Source organism: Carassius auratus, unplaced genomic scaffold, assembly GCF_003368295.1.
Source record: "Carassius auratus strain Wakin unplaced genomic scaffold, ASM336829v1 scaf_tig00010773, whole genome shotgun sequence".
Lineage (NCBI taxonomy): Eukaryota > Metazoa > Chordata > Actinopteri > Cypriniformes > Cyprinidae > Carassius > Carassius auratus.
This window is the reverse complement of record NW_020524141.1, coordinates 15,094-31,197: the sequence shown is the minus strand read 5'-3', so window position 1 is coordinate 31,197 and position 16,104 is coordinate 15,094. Positions and strand designations below refer to the sequence as shown.

At 35.9% G+C, this 16,104-nt stretch overlaps 1 pseudogene; it reads right to left on the bottom strand.

Moving 5' to 3' along the window:
* The window catches only part of LOC113072814 (dihydropyrimidine dehydrogenase [NADP(+)]-like), a 40,139-nt pseudogene that overhangs the window by 10,557 nt on the left and 13,478 nt on the right, over nt 1–16,104 (bottom strand).

Sequence of the window (16,104 nt, the reverse complement as noted above, 5' to 3'; positions counted from 1 at the left end):
ATTTTAAGTAAATAATAGTAATCTAGTTTCTCTTATTTTAAATGTACAAACTTGTTGCATTCATATAAATAAAGATTTAAAAGTTGTTTCATCCACCTAGAACATTTTTTTATTTTTTTATTTTATAGATTCTAAAAATTCAAGACCAAACATAAAATGAGTCGATCTTAAAAGTGGTTAGATGTGAAAAAGTGTGAGAATAATAATACAAAATAGTATGAGGTATTTCAAAACACTACTTCTAGAATAGTCAGATTGACCATTTGAATGCCAATTTTGGACGTTCAAGTAAGACAACATGGGCAGGGAATTGAAATGCAGAGCCTGTGGTTGGACAATGTTATATTTCCAGTGAGTTGTGTCAAGCAGGGAAGGGCTCCAGACTGATATTACCTGTCAGCCCGCTCTCAGACATCCCCTCCGCTGACTGACAGCTCACCAGAGAACCGCGAGCACCAGCCCAGACACCCTTTATATACAGCTTGAGAGAGAGAGTGAGAGCAAACGAAGAAAAACAACGGCAAACTGAAGTCGGAAGCGATAAGAAAGGGTGATGGAGGACAGAGAGGGCTATGAGAAAATTTGTTAGCCACAAAGAATAAAAAAAGGCAGTTTGACTGGTCCACAACGTGAAGGAAAGAAGACGAGAGCACAGAAGTTGCTGTGGTTGATAAAGCAGAGCCTAAGGGAGCGTTCAGTGAAAGACAAGTTTGTTTTTTTTCTTCTCGCCGAGGCAGTGAGCGTCGTCCTCTCAGGGGATGTGCGGTTGGTTTTTCGCTGCCATCTCTAAAACGCTGCGCTCAGGCAGTACAACAATGAAACTGTTTCCTGTTTGTGTGCCTGCTGGTCATCTGACTCACTTTCTCTGGGCTAGGCCGGACCGTGGGGGTATTAACACTTGTAAACAGCGGTCTGGCTGCCTGGCAGGACTATAATGGTAATGAAGCCTTCAGCAAGGTTGTCTTGCTTCACACTGTCAGGGGCCGACATAACACCCTGGTTAGGGAGACAGCAGAGCAGATGGAGCCACACTATTATAAGATTAATACCTGTGTGTTTTAAACCAGATGCTTTTCAAATCATAATTATGGTAGCCTACGAACACATCTTGAATACAGTACAGACGAACTACGTGGGATATTAATGATCTCAACACTTTAAGTTGGAAAAGCAATTAAAGATACACAATAAAAAGGTATAAAACTATAAACTATCCTTTAAAACTAGAATGATGTTATGAGGAATAACCTTCAGAATGTATATATGTATATATACATATATTGTTGTGCTATGGTGATATCTCTTCAGCGCGAGCAGCTCAAACTACAATGCAGAATATTAATAACTATGACTGGGACTGCTATATACATACAATTATATGAGAAGACCATTATACTAAAATGCTATTAATTTTTAGAGTTTAGCTGCTGTGTTTCTGCACATTGTTTCGTGAAGAATGTGTCCACAAAAGGAGTTCGCATTCAAAGCCCCGGATGTTCATGTGCATTCAGGCCCTTTTTGCTTAAGTCTTAATATTAATGTCACGTTGTATAAATAACGAAGCGTATTCTATATGAAATTATGAGTTGAATCCCATTGATTAAATACTTGCTATCAAATGCGTCACACTACTCGTCATCTTTAGCGCGCAGCTCAAAACAGAAATGCAGAATATTAACTGCTAACGTTTTAAGCTAACGTTATAATGATAATATTGTAAAAAAAAAAAAAAAAAAAAAAAGGTTAATTGTTATGGTTTCCCCGACGCTAAGTGTTAGCTACCTGTTCATCAAAACATAAAACATTATTTACCCTGTTTATATCTGCAAGGTGTTCATTACACATTTTCACTGTGAGTTAACATCAGTAATTATGTTAGTCGAATGTCTGACTTGACTATTTTGCCCCACCCCCAAACATACGGCAAGATTCGAAAATTCTGATTCGACTATGAAAATCCTTAGTCGTGGACCCCTAACATATAAATATATATATATATATACACATCAATTCGAACAAACAAAACAGGAAAGGCTGCTGCTTATTTTTTATGCAAACCCAAATTTTATTCAGGATTTTTTGATGAATAGTAAATACAAAAGAACAGCATGCATTTGAAATAGATTTTTTTATTTATTTTTACATTTTTTTGTGGCATTATTAAAGTCAAAACTGTCACTTTTGACCAATTTAATGCATTTTAATAATAATAATAATATAAAAAATCTTACTGACCCGAAACTTTCGAACAGTACTGTAATTTAGTAATGCATTTCCGATAAAGGATCCTATTTGACAGAAGATCAAAAAACTGCACTTGGATTGGCAACAAAATTTATTTTTAATATTTGCTGAATGATTTCTTTTTATCACTTATCACCTTGCAAGAACTCCCATTTTCCTTAAAAAAATACAAATCCGTTCTCCTGTTCACATTCATCTGACAGAGAAGTAGCTCGACTGTACAATAGCAGACATGAAGCACAATGCTCACATGGTCTAATGTTCATTGATTTTTCTTTCCCTCTCTCAGTTTACAAAAGACCGTCTGTCAAGCGAACATCCCCGTGACCCGTGCGCTCAGTGACTTTTCCTTCTTTCGAGCAGGAACCCTGAATGCAGCTCAGTGCCGCCTGGGGACACGCGGACAGTCGTGTATGTCTACACAACACTCCACATCTTTCCTCGGCTTTCCCACCAATGTTATTGTTGCGCCAATTTCAGCACTAATGTCCTGTCGACATGAAAATGACTTGCACTTATCACTGCCTGCTTCTCTTCCGTATTATTCCTTCATTCCCCAACACTCATTTGGCATTAGCATTTAAACTATTGCGCTGAGCCGCCTTGCAGTCAGAAGCTGAGAAGTCGCAGCTAGCGCGTTAGAAAACACTAGGCGGGCTTCAAAGCTTTTCCCTCGGCTGGTGTATTAGCAGAAAGGCTGTGATCTGATAAAAGCCTTTAATTCGCCTCTTTGAAAGGAGTTTACTGAAGTTTGCTCATTTACATGCCGCCGAATATTCCTTGTGCACAAATAATGAGGGAGATTACCGAGGGCTGAACGTACACGTGAAGTACAAACCATTAAATGCGTGAACAGCTGCCTTTGTCAAATCTCATTTTGTGATTCTATATTTTTTTTGTTGCTGCTGTTATGTAAATGGCATGTGTGAAGAAAAAGATATAAAACGAACCAATTATTTTTTCCCCAAAGTCTAAGCTTGATTCAAACTTGGAAAAATTCAATCTGCATGGCGTACTTTAAACTTAGCACTCACTTTGCTCCAAGTGCTTCCTTTTACCAGGAAAAATGGTAAAACTGGAGCATAACGAGTAAGTGCGGCTCTATAATCTTCTTTCACCTTTGAGATTGCACAAGTGCAAGCGGCCACTTTGTGTATTGGGCAGCGCTGTTATTACGTGGATTTTTACGAACTAACAACAAGTAAATGGATGGATGCAAGTCCCCGGGTTTAGTGCTAATGCTGCATTAATGAGCACTTGTTTCTAAAGCTGTAGAATTATGGGAAATGCGTTTAGCTCCTTAATGGCATGTCGGAGGACTGTAATAAGGAAAACAACGTGAGAGGAAAGTTGGGGAGGGGTAATCATCAGTAAAAGGGTGTTGTAATACAGCTGTGATGACTCTCACCCTTCCTTTGACTTCCTCTAGTCTGGCCACAGGCTTTCCTTTCTGATGGCGGGCCGCTGGTGGCGACAAGCCATCCCAATCCTGGAGCTCCTCAAGGCAGGGCTTTCAGATCGGTGCAGTAGTCTTCAGTCACCGTGAAGTCCTGGTACTGCACTGCACACCTATGTGAAAAACACAATTTTCTTTAATAACTGTGCACGTCTGAGCTGTGGTCTAGTGATTAGTGCACACAAGGGTAATGCAAGTTTAAATCCGACTTGCAACATTTCCCAATTCCATGTCCTCCAACATTCCTCTCCTCTCTCTACTACTACACTATAAATAAAAGGGCAAAATGTATAAAATAAAAATCACAATACACCTCCACATACACACAACATCACAACAGAATGGCACAATCTTAAAGCTAAAAAAAATAATAATAATAAAAAAAATAATAATAATACCACATATAAAATATTCATACAACTGACAAATATCACTGAAACAGTTGAGAATTCAAGTGTCTCTGTGGTAGCCTTAGACTATAAACATAAAAAAGTAAATGAATGAACGAATGAATAGATAGATAGATAGATAGATAGATAGATAGATAGATAGATAGATAGATAGATAGATAGATAGATAGATAGATAGATAGATAAAAAAAACATTTTTATAAACAAAATGTATTAAATTAATGTATAGTAAAATAAAATAAAATAAAATAAAATAAAATAATTTTGGAACACAAAAGCAGAAATGTTGCATGTACTGGCCATATAATGAAAAACTATTTACATGCAACAATTTTCAAAGATAGATAGACAAAAAAACTAACAAATAAATATGTTTTTGAAAACATGTTTGGGGACCGCCATTATTTCTGGAGATCAAAAAGACCAAAAGAAGATAAATATGTATAAATAATTAAAACACAGCATCAGATTTGTGATATGACAAGTGGTATTTTTTTATTTATTTTTATTTATGATAATTTTATGTTGTTTTTATTCAAAAAAATGCTTATCTGTCTGGATTCATTTGAGTAAATGAGTAAATAAGGGCATCATTTTGATTTCTAGTAAACTCTATTATTGTTGAATAAATATAAGGTTTGTAGGATTCAAACTTACAATCTTTCAGATATCAGATCACACATTAATGACTACTTGATCACTACTTGTGATCACACATAAATGTCTACTTCAGCATGCACACTAAACAAACACATGCAAATAAATATGCACATCTAGGGAGAGAGAGAAGCGGTGGTCATTAAAACATGTGCCATCCTTCAAAAGACAAACGTCAGCATGCTGAATCAAAGCAGTACTACGACGCACATGCTCTGAAAAGCTGAATACAATTGACCTTAAGAGAAATCTAATTCATTCTCTCATTACCAGCAGGGCGCAGACGAGGCCGATAACGCAGAGCTTATGCTCACTCATCAAGCGCACGTCAGCACGCACCCGAACACTTTCCATTGAGTCTGTTACACTTCTGTAGCTCTGAGACTGTGATATGCAGCGAGTGCTTGAAGCCCGGCTTTGTGCAAGTGTCTACGGCACTTCAGATGGCAGTCACACCGCGTCTTAAGGAAGCAGATAAGACACACTTATCTCCTGGCGCTATCGTCGATCTGACATCAGCCCAAGTCGGCCCGAGAACTGCCTTCTTTCACAGGATTAGCATTCAGGCGCTTTGCAAATGCTCACAGCTGGTTCCTGACTCGACACGTAGACCTTTGGATCTTGACTCTCTCTGAGCTCGTATCTGATATCTGGGATTGGGTTTGATAAAAGGATCTTATTCATAACCAGTTCAAATTTTTTGAATGATTTTCATCCCTTTAACAGTTCTGAACATCTTGAACTTGAACGCCTGTGGTCCTCCATAGATGCAGATAAAAATAATAAAAAAGTGCACTAAAACCAATCATTCAATAAATAAATACAAATATACAGTAAATATATGCTTTCTTTGTTGCTAAAATATATTGAGAATTTTAATTATATAAATAGGTCTTACAATAACTAAAATAAATAAAAAGTAATGATGCTTTGCCATATACAAGTTCATGCACAATAATAAATACCATATATACATGCAGAGAGAGAGAGAATTAAAATGAATATATAATATACTGCATATGTGTATTTTAATAACTTAAAATAAAAAAATACTGTAACATTCAAAACAATAATTTAAGTATAATATATATATATATATATATATATATATATATATATATATATATATATATATATATATATATATATATATATATGTATATACAGTATATGGTCCCATATTTAGATTGTTTTAAAAATACTCAATATTTCTGTGTTGCAAAAAATAAATAAAACACTGCAATTATATAAAATGCAGGCATGTATTACAATAACTCAATACATTTATTAATAACTAAACAGATACATTAAAAAACATAAAAACATTTAAATTATACTAATAGGTATTATAATAACTAAAATACATAAAAAGGTAATGTTGCTTTACAATTTGAAAGCAAGTTAATGCACAATAATATATACTGTGTACGGACACACACACACACACACAAATATATAATATAATAAACAGCACAAATGGGTTTTATAATAACTTAAAATAAAAATATAAAAGTAAATAAAAAATACTGTAACATTCAAAGCAATAGTTAATGTATTTTATATATATATATATATATATATATATATATATATGTATATATATACACACACACACACACACACACACACACATAGAGAAAGAGAGAGAGAGTCCCATATTTTGATTCTTTTAAAAATGCATATACTTTCTGTTGCAAAGAATACATAGAACAATGCAATTATATAAAATACATATATTGCAATCAATCAACCAATTAATCAATACATATATAAACTGCTGGAGCAATAACATCAACAATAATAATGATAAAATCTCAAATCCAATAAAATATATAACATATGGGTAGAGAACCAATGGCATTATTTATACTTTATGCCAGTGTGAGTAGCGTTCAATTTGCAAATTCAGATGCTTAATGCTGAAATAAATGGCACTTTAATTAAAAGAAACAAAACACTGTTTTTGTGTAGTGGGAAAGGAGGAGGCTGCAAATGAAATCATTAGGAATCCAAATCGTTAAGTGGAATCAGAACCAGGATCATTAAAATCCTAACAATTCCCAGCCTAACTCCCTCCTCCTCACACTTACAACGCAGGCTTTCTCAGGGGGAAGGAGCCGCAGATCATCGGCTGTGCTGCGTCATTTGTATATTTAAAAAATGAAATCCCACAAGGCATACCTCACGCTGAGAAAATGGAGGCATTTACCCTGGCTAACTCGTCTCTGGGAGATATGTTTTCATTAGGATTCTCATTTGCATAAAACTTGTTTCTCTCCCCGTTTACGCCACAGTTCGTATCTACACACTACAAACGAACGTTTGTTTATCGAACGACTCCAATTCGGTTTGATGACATTTCACCTTGATTTAACATCAACAAATACACGAGTCCACTGATGCCTGGCGAGTAGCTTAACAATTGATTCGTAATTATTGCGGTTAACAGAGCAGATGCACGTCAATAGGAGGATCAGGGGTCTTATAGAGGTAGGATAGGTGGTCTATTTTCCAGCTATGGACAGATATGTGTCATGGACATTTTTTTTTCTCTATTTACAGGTGTATTTCAAGAAAAACATAGGATTTGAGCTAACAAATGATTCATTATGATGAAAAGAACGGCAAATAAGACTAAACGGTGTGATCCTGTGTCTGATGGGGCCGTAAAATCCCAGGCTTGTTGGTCTGTGAACAGGAGTCGCTGCCCATTATTGCTTTTCATTTGATGCAGAACATCAAAGATATCCGGACCCGGAGTATTTAGCACTAATGTGGCTGAGTCCAGAAATAAATCTGAAGTGAGAATTTCTAAGTAGTTTCCAGGCAATTGAGACGGCAGGTTCTTTTTATCTGCTCTGAAAACTGTGGTGGTGCATTGATTTTGACTCCTTCTGAGATCTCAGCCGCTTTTAGATTCAGCGCTTCTGCTCTTTCTATCTCCCTCTACACTCATCTTGCTCTCTCTCTCTCCCTCCTCTTTTTCTATCTGCTCTTTTATTTCCCGCAATAAAATCTTGGCATTTAGCCGTGTGCCATCTCCCCCTTAAAGAGATTCAGTTTGGCAGCCAAATGTTACAATGACTATGCATGAAGCTCTTGTCCTTTTTGATTCGCACAGACTGACCAACACACCGGGAAAGTACGAGCAACTGATATTTTCTCTAGTGCTTGAGGTAAAAGACTGTATCTTTATTGAAGTCACTGGAAGTAAATGTTTCATGAGCCACTGAACCAGGGGACTATGTTTAGTCAATTCAGTCTAGTTTGGTGTCTGACAAGAGGGTGTAACCTTTACCCTTTTGTCTATAGATATAAACAGTGATTCTTATGTTTGTTGTGTGTGTGTGTGTGTGTACGTGTAGTCACACCTTTTTAAAAGGAATAGTTTACCCCCCCCAAAAATAAAATAAAAAATAAAAAAACAAAAATAAAAAATACAATTCTGTCATTATTTACTCACCCTTATTTAGTTCAAAACCTGTATGGCTTCCTTTCTTCAAAACAAAACAAAACAAAACAAAACAAAACAAAACAAAACAAAACAAAACAAAACAAAACAAAACAAAACAAAACAAAACAACAAATAATCTGCTCAATAAAAGATTGATGTGTTTCTATAGTAGCATCAAGCAATCTAAAACAAAATTACAAAATCATTATGCTGTCTGGGTCCTTTTATAAACACAAACTCTCTTTTTTAAATGTTTAATTTAAATTATATTACTTTAAAAATGAAATGTTTCAAATACATTGCAGTTTGATTGGCGGTTTGTGACATTAGACATTATGTTGATGTTAAGAAGCTACTTAAAGAAAACCAAAAAGGTAAGCATTTACTAAATGTTTCCATAAAATTATATTTTGGTTGTGTAAAAATACATTTTTGCAACTAAAATTATCTTGAAATTGACCTAAAATGATCTAAACACATAAACTGCATGTCATGCTCTGGTTTAATATGTTTAAAATTCGAACATTATACTTTAACATATTCTAACTGCAACAAAAAAGCAACACTGTAAAAAAAAAATTATTTTTTGAAAAATAATGTTACTGTAAAGTATGCTAACTGCAACCAAAAGGAACAGTGTAAAAGCATTGTGTGCTTTCTGGGGTGGATTCTAACCACATTGCTTGTTAAAAGCTCGCTTTGTGTTGTCGACAAATCTTTTGTTTTTCACCCCTCTCTATGGAAACATTTAGCAGTTTGAAACGAAATTACAAAATCCTGATGCTTTCTGGGCCACAAGTCATTTTTACTACTTGATGACTGTCTCTTTATTGCAGCTCGCAACTGTTTACATGCACCGGGAAGGACCCAAATTACAGTGTGGATCATTAAGATTGAACCAGTTCTGCCATTAGTGAAATATTGCTCCATTGCCCCCAAAGACCTCCCTATGAAAACGCTGTCCTGATCTCCTACAGCTGCCACTAAATGCAGCTATTTTACTGTCTCATTATGACAGGTGAAAATCTATCATAACAGCCCAATCTTATTAAAGCAGCAGACATTATACTTTACAACAACACCGTGAGTGTGAGTGTTTGACATCATCGCTTCAGTAAATGAAAGTCATTTGACTGTGTTATGTTTTTCTTTTAAGCAAGGAGCATTCCAAGATCTTAGTTTTTTTTTCTCTAGAATTATAACAGGCTCTAAGCACAGGTGGGTTACTTTTACACTAACACACATGAAAGTCAATACAGCACCACGAGGAGCCCCGGATCCCCTACAGGGTGATTGCAAAGTGATGTATTTGGTAATGAATCAACTAAAGAGAATCGATCGACAAGCAGATCAAATTAGATGTGGTAGAATAAAGTACTTGGGCTCGCAGAAACCCGGTAACATTTCAGAGATGTAGGTTATCAGCTCGCCTGGTTTTTCAAATGATGCTGTATAATGTGAATCAAGACAGAAGCAAGCTTGCATTTGAAGACATTTCATCATAATTACTCACCCTTACCCTTGTTGTTCCAAACTATATGACTTTCTTCTGTTGAACACACACATAGACAGTATATATATATATATATATATATATATATATATATATATATATATATATATATATATATATATATATGCATACATGCATGCATATATGTATGTATATTTAAATATATCATATATAATCCTTTATATTGTTCTGCAAAACAAATAAAGTTATACAGGTTTGGAATTACATGAGAGACTGAGCAAATTGTATATTATTATTATTTTTTTTATCATTATTCTTTTTACAATTTTGGGTCTAATATCACTAAATATAATCATGCATATTATAAACACAAACACTTTTAAAAGTTTTATTTAAATGTTATTTTGAAACTAAATGAATCGTTCCAAAAAAAAAAAAATCGTTTTGTCAGGTCTTTTTATTTATTTATTTTTCACTTTGAGAATACTTACAGGAAACCAACAATGTAAACAAAGTTTCTAAAACATTTTATTTTGGATGTTTATAAAATATTTTTTTTATAATGGTTTTAATTTAAGTTAGTAAAACTAAAATGAGAAATATCGCCTTCACAACAGAAATAAAATAACAAGCAATTTTTTTGTTTTGTTTTTTATGGATTTAATTTCAGTTTCAGGTTTAGTTTTAGTTAGCTGTAATAACCCTGTTAGAAATAAATTTTTCTAATCCAAACATGTCTTAAATCTTAGTGATGCACAATTTTAAAATGATTCATTTTTGCATCACTCAATTATAAAACCAGGTTGATTAAATAAGTACTTTTAAGAATGAACCGTCCTGATGAACTGATTTGCTAAAATGAACATCTCAAACTCCAAATGCCAATCTCAATTTTCTCAATGCGAATCTGGGCCACTGCGACATCCATGACCCATGTCGAATGTGGAAGAACCACAGCGCTCAACTCTTGAGTTATGATTTTAATAAAGAATATACTGTTCTCCAGGATCCCGTGCATCATTTGAATGGAAGAATTTGTCTTTTCTGCACACATTCGCTTGACTATTAAAGAAATTTAAAGCTGAAAGACTGCAGGTATCACCCCAGCTCTACACGATTATCTTTACGGTTTCGCAATTCTCTTAGTTAATGGGATAAATCAGGCTCCAGTACCGACATATCCTATATCCTGTCTTCAATAACCATGAAAAGTCAAAACTCCACAGGTTCAACACTATTCGATCCGGAGAAATCAATACAGGATATGAATGGACTTCATTACATTATTTGTTCTTGGGAGAATACTTTTGATGCGGCGCCGAATCCATGCGTCTGCTTAGAAACAATAGCGCGAGTGCCTACAGCGTTTGTGTTTACACCGAGACGCGTCGTGTCTTTTGAAGAGCCTGATTCTCTCATTCACTTCTTCCATGTCACTTCAGTTCTGACTACAAGTCTCGCTGATTGCAACAGTTCGAATTACAGCGCATTCACTTTATGCTTTTCCAAAAGGTGCTTCGTTCTCCATTGACCCGGGCCTGACCTGAAATCGACAGGCGTGTGGAGAACGAAACCAAGCCAGACCCGGTTGAGCAGGTTTTATCCTTGAGGATAAAACATGGCAAAGGATCTGGAGAGGAAGCAGCAATCAGACGGACGAGTGTTGCACGCGATCTCTCAACAGTCAGACGCTTTGATGTGTTTGAAAAGACGCAAACTCATCTTCCACATCCAAACCCCACGATTCACAGCACTAATCCTCCACTAAACCCAAAATATTAACACAAAAACACATTTCCTTTCATCGCTCGCAGGAACATCTCTAAAGCAGGAAACGCATCACAAATAGTGATTATATTGTGTAAGATGAAATACAAATTATGGCTTTTTAAAGGCGGCGGATCTGTAATTGAAAGCATTATGATTCTATCAAGAGCCCAAGTTATTCTGTAATTAAATTTTCATATTAACTCAAAGGACAAATGTCTGAATGCAAAAAAGCTCTTCAGATCCCAAGTGTTCCCGGTGAACAGGTAGGAGAGGGAAAGCCATTAAATCAACCCTTAAAAATAGTAAATGCATTTATTCAAAGATAGAGAATCAATTTGCATACAGATTCACTATTTGATTACTCCCTAGACACAAGCAAGCCACGATGTGGAGAGTTTAGAAACACTTTTCAATCTGCAATCTAAATATTATGCTTAACTATACTGTATCTCATTGAGGACAAAGTTTTCTAATTAAAACTTTGTATACAGCTGAGACGAATGCAGGGCTGACAGTACCAATTAAAAGTAATTGCATATCAATGCACAAACACAATGCACACCAAGACAAATTGTGTCATAAACTACAACAATACTCTGACTTGAGTTGCACTGATTATTAATTATGGTGACGTCACACAACAAGCAACCTTTTCCAGGGTCTGATGATGAGTTCGAGCAGCGCTGTGGTTCTAACGAGCTATATTTTATAAAGGAATAATGTTCTTTAATATGAATGAATGCTATTTTAAAGCAATACACTATTTGAGAGAGTGAGGAAAAACTTGCATATAAAAGTAAATAATTCAAAATTTAAATCAAACATGTAAAATGAGTCTTTACTGCTTTAATACACTTTTTTTTTTAATTAACATTGTTGTCCTTTTTTCCATGCACAACCTTCTGTGATACTCTTAATAATATGCAATCATCATTAGATCCTATTTCACTTCAGATTTGTGAAAGTACATGGAATGCTTTCATGAAAAAGTCCACATGGCCTTTTTATATCTATACTATATCAATATCTTCAGCCCTACACCCAGCATTTTTTTTTTTTTTCATTTTCAGCATCATTTGAATGAAGTGCTAATATTAAACATCCTGATATGATATTGCACAGTGTCTTGGACTGAGACTTGACCACGTACCTGTTACACTGTGGCTCCTGCATGAAGGAACTGGAATCCGGATTCTGCAGAAAGGATGCCCTGGTGGCCAGAATGTGAAAACCGAGAAGAGTTTTCTCAATGACGGATACTGCTCACGATGCGATTGGCCGGATGACTTTTTCTGCACAGACGCAAGCAAAAACAATCATGTAAATGTATTGTTATCCACTGCAACCACTTTTGAACTGTATTAAAATAAAATAAAATAAAAGAGATCAATGTGAAGATCTCAGATATCGGTTGGATGGTCTACAGCAGACATAAATTATGTTTGTTAAAGGGGGGGTGAAATGCTATTTCATGCATACTGAGTTTTTTACACTGTTAAAAAGTTGGATTCCCATGTTAAACATGGACAAAGTTTCAAAAATTAAGTTGTATGTTTGAAGGAGTATTTTTGTTCCAAAAATACCTCTTCCGGTTTGTCACAAGTTTCGGAAATTTTTTTTCGAGTATGGCTCTGTGTGACGTTAGATGGAGCGGAATTTTCTTATATGGGTGCTAAGGGCGCGTCTGCCGGAAGAGCGCGCGCTCCCGTATAGCAGAGCAGAGAAGAGACATTCACTGATCAGAGCGAGAGACCGAATTGTCACAAAAGAAGTGTGTTTTTGGTTGCCAGGCCAAGACAACCCTGCACAGATTACCAAAAAAAACAGCATTAAGGGACCAGTGGATGGAGTTTATTTTTACAGAGCATCGACGGATTTGTGCAAGTGTTCCCTGCATTTCGAAGATGCTTGTTTTACAAACAAGGCCCAGTTTGACGCCGGATTTGCACATCGTTTATTTCTTAAGGATAATGCAGTCCCAACGAAAAAGGGTCACGATCGTGTGTTGGAACCGCATGCGGTGAATAAAACTGCTTCAAATATCTCTGTGTTGTTAACTTAGCTGTCGGCGTGTAAGCACATCAAGTAAACAACATGCGATATTGTCATCAAACTGCACTTTCCACATGTACAGCTTTAAAAAAAAAAAATTCCAAAACCACTAAGCAAATAAATACAGTTTCAGTACATACCACATAGAGACGTCGTTGCTGATGCTGCTCTTGTTAAATTTCAGCCTCTGGATCTGATTCTGGATCATAAATATACGCTGAATCTGACTGCTAGCCATGGTTTGTTTTTCCTCACGGTAAAGTCACAGCTTCTAAACGCTCTCAACGCAAAAGCCTACTCGCGCTAGTGATACTTTAGGTCCGCCCACACGTCACGCCTCCAGCCGATCGTGTTTTTCCGGGAAAAATCGGTACAGACTATCTTTCTCTTATGTTATAATAAAACTAAAGACTTTTTGGAGTTATGAAGGATGCAGTACTACTCTATAGGTACTCAAGATTAACTGGAGATTGAGTGAAAACGAGCATCCCCCCCCCTCCCTTAAAAAGCATCTCAGCTTCTAAAATTTCAGCTGAGTTTCTCTAGGGAGCGCTGCACCTCCTTACATTACACCCTTTATTTATTTACCTGAGTCGCAATGTCTTGAATAAAATTAAAACCTCTGATCTGATCCCGCTGACAGACGGGGCCGTTTATCACATTAGATTTAACTTCATTTCACTGGCAGCCTTTTTTTCCCCTCATTGATCAGTGGGAGACATTGTCTCTCCTCATTTGGCGCTGGTGTCACTAAAGACAAAGAGCGCGGGCCAGCGCTCTCTCCCACACGCTAAATGACCCTTATTAATGATACGGAGGACTCGCGTTAAAGGAACACAGTCTCAGTCCATCTTCTCTGAAGAAGCATGCTAAGTTAATGGCATTTCCATATATATTACAGAACATGCGTAACAGCAGCCAAAAAAAAAAAAAAAAAACATTAGATGCACATGCATCCTATATAACATAAAATAAGGGATATTATGTATGGTAGTTGATGTACGGTAAGGTTGGTTTCCACCCCCCCCCCCCCCAAAAAAAAAAAAAAATCTAAATAAAAATACAAATAACTTGTGGAAAGAAAAATAAAAAAAAATTGGATGTTTCTTTTTTTTTATCTTTTTTTTATCTTATCTGTTTCCTATATACAGTAATGAAACGAAATGGAAAGCATATGCTTCTAAGACTTTTGTTAATGTCTCAGGCTTATTATTATGAGTAAAAGACCTAAGTAATTTCTTACATATCTCATTTAGATCTAAAATTCTCAACCATGTTTTAAACTGGGGTCAGATTTCCTAAGATTTGCAATAAAAAAGTCAAGTCAAGAGATTTCTTGAAATTTCTCATTACAAGATATCTACTGAATTTGCTCCTAGCTAGGGTTTAGGATTTGAACAAACACAGAAAGTTAAGTATTCAACTTTTTAAACCCACATATTTTAGATATATAATACATTATAATTTTATACCACTTTTATACCTCTATATACCCATTTTTGGTTCCTCATAGAACCCTTCAGTAAACAGTACTTAAAAAGACACTGTTTTTCTAATCTAGAGAATCCCTTTCCACCATAGCAAACCTGAAAAATGTTTCATGCATGTTAAAGGTTCTTCACTGAACCAACCATGCCAATAAAATCCTTTAAAAAAATGTCTTCACACTAGGAAAATATGGTTCTTTTTTAAAAAAAAAAAGGTTATTTTGGGGAACCAAAAATGGTTCTTTTATGGGATTACTGGGAAAAAAAGCAATCCGTATAAAAGTATTGACAATTTTGTTCATTGTTAGTTATTAATACCAAATAACAAACTGAATATTACTGCAAGATGTTTCAAATTTTTTTGTAGAAAAACACAATGACGGTGCAATAAAAATGACCTCTTAAAATGAATTTAAGTACATCAACACAGTCAGTCTATCTTCTGCGACACCATTCTATGCACAAGCCAATAAAAAACATTTGAAAAGCCATGTAATATACTGACACACATTCTAGTCTACTTAGTCAGGGGACACTTAGCAGGTCTGCCAGCTGACACTCAAATCTAATCCAGGGGATTTAAATGGAAGGAGGAACCACATTCAGTGGCCATGCAGGAAACGCGTCTCAGGAGGAGATACTGACACCTCTAATTGCATTAGAAATGGATGAGCTACTCTCAACGACTGCAGCCTCTCCACAGGTAGAACCCTGTCACCCCTGCGCTGTTTACAAACACGGAAAAAAGTAATTTGCTTTTATGAGGCTCCGATGGAAAAAAGAAATGAAAAAGAAGAGGGGGAGGGGGAGAAAGATTGACAGGTGGCGTCAAGCTCCATCACGACCCTCGTTTTCTTATCGGGAAACAACAAGCCTCGTCGATGTTGTGTGTTGTCTTGCAGAAACCATTGTCAGGTCACTGGAGGGTCTGTGTTTGGTGGATGGAGGAGGGGAAGGAGAAAGCTTCTCATCTTTGGTCTGTCCGAGGCGCTTACTAAACCTGTGCACGTCACACCTGCTATTCCAATGAATAATTCCGAGCACAGACGGATGTACGGAGAAATCAGACAGGACACGAGGCCTAGAATTTGGCATCATCA